Here is a 9815-nt window from a genome sequence, read left to right as displayed (position 1 = left end):
AGGGGCGTTTTGGTCATTTTACCTAAATTCGCGTCTTAGCTTTAAATTAAATAGTAGAACCAGTTGCTTGTGATGTTATTTACGATGTGTAACTGAATTGAATAGATTTGGACCACTTGGAGTCGGATACTCGTGGCAAAAGTGTGGTTTCGAGTTGATTTTGGAGCCGGTTTGAGGTAAGTGGCTTGTCTAACCTTGTGTGGGGGACCTTTCCCCTTAGGATATAATATTTGGTATTGAATGCCTGGTACGTGAGGTGACGAGGGCGTACTTGAGCTAATTGTTGAAAAATCCGATTTTACTTTAAATATTTAGACTGAGTTTCTTTCGTATCTGCTTTATCTTATTTGCAATTATAGATGATGTTAGCTAGAAAAGCATGCTTAGTTGTTCTAAATTGTCTATTTGTTCAAGTTGCCTTGTTTGCACTACGTGAAGCATGTTAGGCTAGAACTACCTGTTGCCTTGTATTTTTTTTAGCTTTATTTCTGAATATTCTTCGTGTTGTGACTGCGCATTTACAATGGGACTACGGATGTGGGATTCCGGTAGCCCCCCCCTGTTTGTTTACTTTGGGACTACGGGTTAGATTCCCGGTAGATACCCCTGCACATTTACTTGGGACTACGGGTTAGATTCCCGGTAGATCCCCCTGCACGGTTATATGGAACTATGGGAATGCACTCGGTAGATTCGCCCAGTACTGGGTATTTATATTTGGGGACTACGGATCGGAATTCCGGTAGATCCCCCGCGCATTGATAGTTGGACTACGGGACGGGATCCCGGGAGATCTATCGGACATATATATGATGGACTACGGGACGGTATCCCGGGAGATCCATTGGATAGTTGTAATTGGGACCACAGGCCGGTATCCTGGAAGGTGCCCCGGTTGTTACCTCTGTGTTGAGCTGTATTTCTTTCCGTGGTTTGTTGTCCCTGTTCTAGTTGTTGTTGTTCATTTAATCCTATGTTATTTCTTATTGGTGCACTTATTTATACTGTTTCTATTTCACATTGTTAACCCTTACATTTTATTTAACCTCAGTAGGGCCCTGACCTTCCTCGTCACTACTCTTGCCCCTTCTGCGCATGTTTTTCATGTGCAGATCCAGGTACTTCATCCCAGGCGTATCACTCTCGAGGCAGAGAGATCTAGCAGAGACTTTGAGGTACATCTGCCGCGTCTGCAGACCAGGAATCTCTATCTTATTCTAGGTTTAGCAGTTAGCTTTTCCTTTCGCACTTTTGCTTTAGACATTCTAGAGTTAGAGCCATGTATTACTTTCCGTTAGCTTGTGTTCCCGTGAGTTTCCGAGTTTTCGGATGATATTGTAGACTTCCGCATTATTGGGTTGTACATGCCGAGAGGCATTTATTTTCAGTTACCCTTCTAGTTTGTTTAGTTTAATTACTTGTTTCCGCACTTTATGCTATTTCCGCATGTTAGGCTTACCTAGTCGTAGGGACTAGGTGCCATCACGACATGTTCACGGAGGGCGAACTGGGGTCGTGACAAGTTGGTATCAGAGCTCTAGGTTCGTAGGAGTCACGGGACATAAGCCGGTTTATTAGAGTCTCGCTGATCGGTACGGAGACGTCTGTACTTATCTACGAGAGGCTATGTAACTGTTAGGAAAATTTCCACTTCATTTGACTTCCCTGTCGTGCGAGATTTTTGACATCACAATCCTAAACTTTTGCCTTCTATTCTCTCATAGATGGTGCAGACACGTGCTACTCGAGATGGCCAGGCACCCGCACCCCCTATTGGAGCCGTCAGAGGCCGAGGCCGAGGACGCGCTCGTATTGCAGCCAGAGCACCCGCGCAAGCTGCCGCCGAGGTACCACCAGCAGTACCAGCCAGAGTCCAGACACCGGATATGTCTGCCACTACTACTCCAGCACTCCAGGAGACTTTGGCACAGTTTATGAGCATGTACACCACTTTGGCTCTGGCAGGGTTGCTTCCCCTTGCTGCAGCCACATCCCAGGCCGGGGGAGGAACGCAGACTCCCACCGCCCGCACTCCTGAGCAGCGAGTGCATGTTGATCAGGTCCCAAGGGTTATTCCTGCGCCGCCTGCAGTACAAGTTCAGCTCGAGGACAGGGCAGCCGCTTCAGAGGATGAGCAGCGGAGACTTGAGAGGTTCAAGAAATATGATCCTCCTGTATTCAGTGGGTTAGCATCAGAGGATACCTTGGGACTTTTGGAGGAGTGCTACCGTATTCTCCGCACTATGGGCATATCAGGATCGAGCGGGGTTTCTTTCACTACTTTCCAGCTTCGAGGAGCCGCCTATCAGTGGTGGCGTGCCTACGAGTTAGACAGTCCGGATGGGGCAGCTCCCCTAACTTGGACTCAGTTTTCAAATATGTTCCTGAGAGAGTATGTTCCTCAGAGCCTCAGGGATGCATGATGCGCAGAGTTTGAGCATTTGCGCTAGGGTACTATGACTGTCTCAGAGTATGCTGTCCGTTTCACCAGCTTGGCTAGACATGCACCAGCCTTGGTTTCTACTGTTCGCGAGAGGGTTCGCCAGTTTATTGAGGGGCTTATTCCTAGCATCAGGTCTAGCATGGCTCGCGAGTTGGAGATTAATATTCATTATCGGCAGGTGGTGAGCATTGCTAGGAGGATTGAGGGTATGCATGCTAGGGACAGAGAGGAGAGGGAGGCCAAGAGGTCTCGAGAGTCGGGCCATTATTCTAGTGCCCGTTCCCCAGCTGCAGGTCGTCATGGAAGGGGTGATATGGGTCGTCCCGTTCATTCAGATCTTCCAGTAGCCAGTGGTATTCCAGCTCCACCTAGGCCTCAGGAGCCTTATTACGCACCTCCAGTCTCTAGTGCGCCTCCTGTACGGGGTGCTTCCAGTGGTCAGTCCAGCAGACCTGGCCCGAGCCAGTCACAGCCGCCACGTCCCCCCAGAGCTTGTTTTGAGTGTGGTGACACACCCCATATGGTGAGAGATTGCCCCAGACTTAGGAGGGGTGCACCTTCGCAGGCTCCTCAGCCACAACGTGCCCCGCGGAGTTCTCAGGCCATGGTTACAGCCCCAGTTACTACCCCACCTACTCGTACCGAGGCTGTTGCCTCCGATTCTGTCATCACAGGTATTGTAATGGTTTGTTATAGAGGTGTACTGATTCTATTCGATCTAGGCTCCGCTTATTCTTATGTGTCTTCTTATTTTGCTCCGCATTTGTGTGTACCTCGGAATTTCCTTGAGTTTCCCTGTTTATATTTCTACTCCTGTGGGAGAATCTCTTGTTGTGGACCGCGTTTATCGGTCATGTTTGGTTACTATTCGTGGTTTTGAGACCAGAGCGGATTTATTGTTACTCAGCACGGTTGATTTTGATATTATCTTGGGCATGGACTGGTTGTCGCCCCATTATGCTATTCATGATTGTCACGCCAAGACCGTGACGCTGGCTGTGCCAGGTGTACCGCGTGTTGAGTGGAGTGGTACTTAAGATCACACTCCCAGTAGAGTTATCTCTTTCCTCAAAGCTCAGCGTATGGTTGAAAAGGGGTGTGCCGCGTATTTAGCTTATGTGAGAGATGTCAGTGTTGATACCCTTCTGTTGATTCGGTCCCAGTGGTACGGAATTATCCCAATGTATTTCCAGTGGATCTTCCAGGCATGCCGCCTGATAGGGACATTGATTTTGGCATTGATTTGTTGCCGGCACTCAGCCCATTTCTATTCCTCCGTATCGTATGGCTCCTCCTGAGTTGAAGGAGTTGAAGGAGCAATTGCAGGAATTACTTGATAAGGGTTTTATTCGGCCCAGTGTATCGCCTTGGGGTGCTCTTGTGTTATTTGTGAAGAAGGATGGTTCTATGCGCATGTGTATTGATTACCGCCAGTTGAACAAGGTTACAGTGAAGAACCGTTATCCTTTGCCTCGTATTGATGATCTGTTTGACCAGCTTCGGGGTGCACGGGTGTTTTCTAAGATTGATTTGCGCTCAGGTTACCATCAGTTAAAGATTCGGGAGCCAGATATCCCGAAGACTGCCTTCAGGACTCGGTATGGTCATTACGAGTTCCTTGTTATGTCATTTGGACTGACCAATGCCCCAGCCGCCTTCATGCATCTAATGCATAGTGTATTCCGGCCATATCTTGACTCTTTTGTCATTGTCTTTATTGATGACATTCTTGTATACCCCCGGAGTCGGGAAGATCACGAGCACCACCTCAGGACAGTGCTTCAGACTCTAAGGGAAAATGAGATTATATGCAAAGTTTTCAAAATGTGAGTTTTGGTTGGATTCCGTGGCATTCTTGGGTCACGTGGTATTGAGTGAGGGCATTCGGGTGGATCCGAAGAAGGTAGAGGCAGTGCAGAGTTGGACCAGACCATCCTCAGCTATAGAGATTCGCAGTTTCCTTGGCTTGGTGGGCTACTACTGTCGGTTTGTGGAGGGGTTTTCATCGATTGCAGCCCCTATGACTAGATTGACCCAGAAGGGTGCTCCATTTCAATGGACAGAGGAGTGTGAGGCGAGCTTTCAGAAGCTCAAGACGGCTTTGACTACAGCCCCAGTTTTGATATTGCCTACTGGTTCGGGGTCTTATACAGTCTATTGTGATGCCTTACGGGTTGGCCTGAAGCGGTTGGCAGAGATCTATATCCGGGAGATTGTCCGTCTGCATGGTATTCTAGTTTCCATTATTTCAGACAGAGGTACTCAGTTCACATCGCGGTTTTGGAAAGCTGTACAGCAGGAGTTGGGTACTCGGGTGGAGTTGAGCATGGCATTTCACCCACAGACGGGCGGACAGTCCGAGCGCACTATTCAGATTCTTGAGGATATGCTCCGTGCGTGCGTGATTGAGTTTGGAGGTTCTTGGGATCAGTTCTTGCCATTGGCGGAGTTTGCCTACAACAACACCTATCAGTCTAGCATTCAGAGGGCACCGTACGAGGCCTTATATGGTAGGCGATGTAGATCTCCGGTGGGTTGGTTTGGGGCGGGTGAGGCCGATTATTGGGCACAGATTTGGTTCAGGATGCTTTGGAGAGAGACAAGGTGATTCAGGATAGACTCCGTACAGCCCAGTCCAAACAGAAGAGTTACGCGGATCGGAAGATTCGTGATGTTTCCTACATGGTCGGAGAGCGGGTTCTGCTTCGGGTCTCGCCTATGAAAGGTGTTATGAGATTTGGGAAGAAAGGGAAGTTGAGTCTGAGGTTTATTGGCCACTTTTGAGATATTGAGGCGAGTTGGGGAAGTTGCCTATGAGCTTGCCTTACCTCCCAGCCTGGCAGGGGTTCATCCGGTATTTCATGTTTCGATGCTCCGGAGGTATCACGGTAATCCATCACACGTGTTGGATTTCAGTTCAGTCCAGTTGGAGAAGTATCTATCCTATGGTGAGGAGCCAGTGGCAATATTGGACAGGCAGGCCAGGAAGCTGAGGTCAAAGAACATTGCGTCCGTGAAGGTTCAGTGGTGGGGTCAGCCGGTCGAGGAGGCGACCTGGGAGACCGAGCGGGATTACTTCAGGTATGTTCTCTATGCTCGTTCGAGGACGAACGAATGTTTAAGTGTGGGAGGATGTAATGACCCGGCCGGTCGTTTTTGGAATTTTCGGCCCGATCCCCTATTAACTGCTTCCCCTAAGTCCATTTCTGCTATTTTGGTTTGCCGGGACGTTCAGTGTTGGGTTTTCGGAGAGTTTTGGGACACATAGTCCCTAAAGGAGAGCTTAAGTGTTGGAAAATGGTCCATAGTCAGAACAGTGTGAAGACGGCCTCGAAATGGAAATTCGATGGTCCTGTTAGCTCTGTTAGGTGATTTCGGGGTTAGGAGCATGTTCGGAATGTGCTTTGGAGGTCCGTAGCTAATTTAGGCTTGAAATGCCGAAGTTTGAATTTTAAAGTTTCCGGTTCGATAGTGAGATTTTGATCCGAGGGTCGGAATGGAATTCCGGAAGTTGCAGTAGCTCCGTCATGTCATTTGGGATGTGTGTGTAAAATTTCAGGTCATTCGGACGTGGTTTGGTTAGGTTTTCGATCGAAAGCGTGTTTTGAGAGAAAATGAAGTTCTTAGGCTTAAATCAGTGATTAATTCAAGTTCGGATGTTGTTTTAGGTGTTTTAAGGATTGGTACAAGTTTGAATGGGGTATTAGGTGATGTTGGTGCTTTGGGTTGAGGTCCCGGGGTAATTTCGGATGGTTGACGGGACGATCGGAGAAGTGTTGCAGCAGCTGAAGCATTGCTGCTTCTGGTATTTTCGCATCTGCGGCTTGGGAACCGCAGATGCGGTACCGCAGATGCAGCGTGGAAGACCGCAGAAGCGGGGTTGGCCAGGCTCATCAGGCTCCGCAGATGCGGTGGGATTTCCGCAGAAGCGGATCCGCATCTGCGAGATCAGGACCGCGGGTGCGGAATTTTGGATTTCTAATGAAACCGCAGAAGCGGCTTAATTTCCACAGAAGCGGGACCGCAGGTGCGGTCAGTTGACCGCAGAAGCGGAAACCGCTAGACTGAAATATGAAATTCAAGGGTTTTGTTTCAAAAGTTAGAAAAATCAAATTGGAGCTCGGGAGAGGGCGATTTTGAGAGGGATTTGGAGAGGAGATCATTGGGTAACGTTTCTTTAACCCTTTCTAGTTATATTCCATCAATCTATAGTTAATTTTATCATTTAAATTCGGATTGGGGATCAAAAATTGGGAAAGATTGGAAAAAACTTCTTAGACCGAATCATTGAGTTTTGAGTGGGTGTTTGACCTCTGATTTGGGAGATTTTTATATGCTTAGACTCGTGAGAGTACGAGGGTTCTGAAATGTGAAAATTTTTCGGTTCCGAGACGTTGGCCTGAGGGGCGTTTTGGTCATTTTACCTAAATTCGCGTCTTAGCTTAAATTAAATAGTAGAACCAGTTGCTTGTGATGTCATTTACGATGTGTAACTGAATTGAATAGATTTGGACAACTTGGAGTCGGATACTCGTGGCAAAAGTGTGTTTTCGAGTTGATTTTGGAGCCGGTTTGAGGTAAGTGGCTTGTCTAACCTTGTGTGGGGGACCTTTCCCTTTAGGATATAATATTTGGTATTGAATGCCTGGTACGTGAGGTGACGAACGCGTACTTGAGCTAATTGTTGAAAAATCCGGTTTTACTTTAAATATTTAGACTGAATTTCTTTCGTATCTGCTTTATCTTATTTGCAATTATAGACTGTGTTAGCTAGAAAAGCATGATTAGTTGTTCTAAATTGTCTATTTGTTCAAGTTGCCTTGTTTGCACTACGTGAAGCATATTAGGCTAGAACTACCTATTGCCTTGTATTTTTTTTGAGCTTCATTTCTGAATATTCTTCGTGTTGTGACTGCGCATTTACATCGGGACTACGGATGTGGGATTCCGGTAGCTCCCCCCTTGTTTGTTTACTTTGGGACTACGGGTTAGATTCCCGGTAGATCCCCCTGCACATTTACTTGGGACTATGGGTTAGATTCCGGTAGATCCCCCCAGTACTGGGTATTTATATTTGGGGACTACGGATTGGGATTTCCGGTAGATCCCCCGCGCATTGATAGTTGACTACGGGACGGGATCTCGGGAGATCCATTGAACATATATATGATGGACTACGGGACGGTATCCCGGGAGATCCATTGGATAGTTGTAATTGGGACCACAGGACGGTATCCTGGAGGGTGCCCCGGTTGTTACCTCTGTGTTGACCTGTATTTCTTTCCGTGGTTTGTTGTCTCTGTTCTAGTTGTTGTTGTTCTTTCAATCCTATGTTATTTCTTATTGTTGCACTTATTTATACTGTTTCTATTTCACACTGTTAACCCTTACATTTTATTTAACCTCAGTAGGGCCCTGACCTTCCTCGTCACTACCCGACCGAGGTTAGGCTTGGCACTTACTGAGTACCGCTGTGGTGTACTCATGACCCTTCTGCGCATGTTTTTCATGTGCAGATCCAGGTACTTCATCCCAGGCGTATCACTCTCGAGGCGGAGAGATCTAGCAGAGACTTCGAGGTACATCTGCCGCGTCCGCAGACCAGGAGTCTCTATCTTATTCTAGGTTTAGCAGTTAGCTTTTCCTTTCGCACTTTTGCTTTAGACATTCTGTAGTTAGAGCCGTGTCTTATTTTCCGTTAGCTTGTGTTCCCGTGAGTTTTCGGGTTTACGGATGATATTGTAGACTTCCGCATTATTGGGTTGTATATGCCGAGCGACATTTATTTTCAGTTACCCTTCTAATTTGTTTAGTTTAATTACTTGTTTCTGCAATTTATGCTATTTCCGCATTGTTAGGCTTACCTAGTCGTAGGGACTAGGTGCCATCATGACATGTTCACGGAGGGCGAACTGGGGTCGTGACATAAACGTATTTTGGTTTATCCAGGTAGTTCAACCAATATTATTCAATGGAGAGTTTTGAAGCAAGCAAAGTTAACCAAAAATATAGTTTCAGCAACAAAGCTCCTACCCGGGTTCAACTTAACAAGTGTTACGACCCGAAGAGAGATTTTACTTACGCATGCAGAAGGCATAATGAAGACCACTTTTTTCGAAGTGGTAGATAGTGACATGGGATACAACGTGATCCTTAGAAGGCCATGGATTCATGAAGTGTAGGTCGTGCCATCAACTTATCATCAACTCTTGAAGTTTCTAGCACCAGAAGAGATCAAACAGATTAGAGGAGATCAACCAGCTGCGAGAGAAATGAATGCAGTGACCTTATCCGGTAGTAAGGCAAGAGAAACAAGTAAATATGAACTACGGGAGTCGGTTCCTTCTTCCATCTCAATTGAAGATAATGGAGAAGAGGAGTCATCGGATTTCTATCAGGTACCGGGGTCTTTTCAGGTATCGGAGGAAACAGATGCAACCAAGTCAGCCGCCTAGGAGCAAGAACAAGTTTCTTTATTCACGAATTTCTTAGAAAGGAAGTTCCACTTAGGAACGGGGTTGAACCCCGATCTAAGACTTAAAATTGTTGATTTTATTAAATCTAACATCAATTGTTTTTCATAGTTACATTCAGATGTGACAAGTATTCCATTTGAAGTGGTTGTCCACAAACTAAGTCTGGATCCAAACTTCCCTCCAGTAAAGCAGAAGAAACGACTGATAGTAGAGGTCAGAAAGAAGTTTTTCAAAGAAGAGGTAACACGGTTACTGAATATAGGTTCAATCCGAGAGGTAAATTATCTCGGTTGGTTATCTAACACAGTGGTTGTACCTAAAAAGAATAATAAATTTTGAATGTGTGTATATTATAAAGATCTGAATAAGGCATGCCTTAAGGACCCTTTCCATTATCAAACATTGGTCAAATGACTGATGTTACGGTAGGACATGAGTTAATGGGTTTTCTTGACGCATATTTCGGGTATAATCAAATTAGGATACACCTGGAAGATCAAGAATAAACCTCGTTCTGCTATAATGTGATGCCATTCGGGCTTAAAAATGCTGGAGCCACTTGCCAAAGGCCCGCTAATAAAATGTTTGAACAATAAATAGGTTAGACAATAAAGTTTTATATTGATGATATATTGGTTAACTCTCTCAATGTAGGAGATTATTTGACACATCTCCAAGAGGCATTTGATATCATGAGAAAGTACAACATGAAGCTTGCCCCAGAAAAATCACTTTTGGAGTTGTCTCCGGAAATTTTTTGGGGGTTTTAGTCTCTTAAAGAGAAAAAGGAGTAAACTCCGATAAGATAAAAGCCATCGCAGACATACCGGGCTAATTAACAAGCGTGAAGGAAGTGCAAAGGTTGACCGGCAGGTTGGCAGCTCTAAGAAGGTTTA

The sequence above is a fragment of the Nicotiana attenuata genome, chromosome 6, assembly GCF_001879085.1.
Source record: "Nicotiana attenuata strain UT chromosome 6, NIATTr2, whole genome shotgun sequence".
Classification (NCBI taxonomy): Eukaryota; Viridiplantae; Streptophyta; class Magnoliopsida; order Solanales; family Solanaceae; genus Nicotiana; species Nicotiana attenuata.
The sequence above is the reverse complement of the archived record's forward strand: the minus strand, read 5'-3'. Positions refer to the sequence as shown.